Here is a 953-nt window from a genome sequence, read left to right on the forward strand (position 1 = left end):
TTTATATGTACATGAGTGACCACATGAGTCAAGAATGGAAATGATGTGGTTTGGATGGGAATGAAGAAAAGTCAAAGTTATTTGGAATAATATTAAATTGGAACCAAGTGAGGTGAATGGCCGCCATACAAAAGAAAGGAAGAAAGACAAAAAAGTAAAGAAAACAAAAGAGAAGTGTGTAGAAAGGAAGGTGGGGGTCGGCCATGTGAGGAAAGAAAAAGGAAGAAAGAAAAGTTAAGTCGGTTAGTGAAGAAGAAAAAGAGAAGAAAAATAAAGGAAGAAAGAAATGAAGAGAAAAAGGGAGAGAAAGAACTGTGAGAGAGGAAGAGCAAAGAGAATGGTTTTGCTGCACTTTGAGGAAAGAAAAAGAGAGTTTTTGCTACAATTTTGGAGGAAGAAGAAAGCTGAAAATTTTGAGGTAGGAAAGCTGATTTTTTTTAAGTTAATTGCTGGAATTTTTGAGGTTTCTATGGCTGATTTTGGTGCTGAAAATTCAAGGTTTTTGCTGCTGAAATTGTGTGAATTTGCAGCTGGAAATTTTGGAGGTTTTGCTGCCATTAAAGGGCAGCAAAGTGCTGCCAATTTGTGCAGAAAAATTGGAGCTATTTGTTGCCAATTTGTGCAGAAAAATTGTGCAGAAAACTTTGAGCTGTTTGCTATAGAAAAATTGGAGCTGTTTGTGCAGAAAAATTGGAGTTGTTTGCTGCAGAAAAATTGAAGCTGTTTGTGCAGAAAAATTAGAGCTATTTGCTGCCAATTTGTGCAGAAAAATTCGACAGGATTGTGCTACCAATTTGAGGGAGAAAAAGCAGCTTGGTGCTGCCAAATTTTTTAGGAAAAGAGAGCTGAAAGTGCTACCACCGGAGGAGGAAGAAAACGACCCAAGGAAGAGAGGAAGCGACGGTTATGAACAGAGGAAGACATGGTGGTGAAGGGAGTGACGGTGAAAGAGA

General features: G+C 38.3%; 1 long non-coding RNA gene across 1 annotated transcript; it reads left to right on the forward strand.

The window, feature by feature from the left end:
- LOC108662081 lies at positions 296-613 on the forward strand. Its single transcript, XR_001927859.1, has 2 exons — positions 296-418; positions 531-613. It is a non-coding gene; the product is annotated as an uncharacterized LOC108662081 (long non-coding RNA).

This window comes from Theobroma cacao, chromosome 5, assembly GCF_000208745.1.
Source record: "Theobroma cacao cultivar B97-61/B2 chromosome 5, Criollo_cocoa_genome_V2, whole genome shotgun sequence".
Classification (NCBI taxonomy): Eukaryota; Viridiplantae; Streptophyta; class Magnoliopsida; order Malvales; family Malvaceae; genus Theobroma; species Theobroma cacao.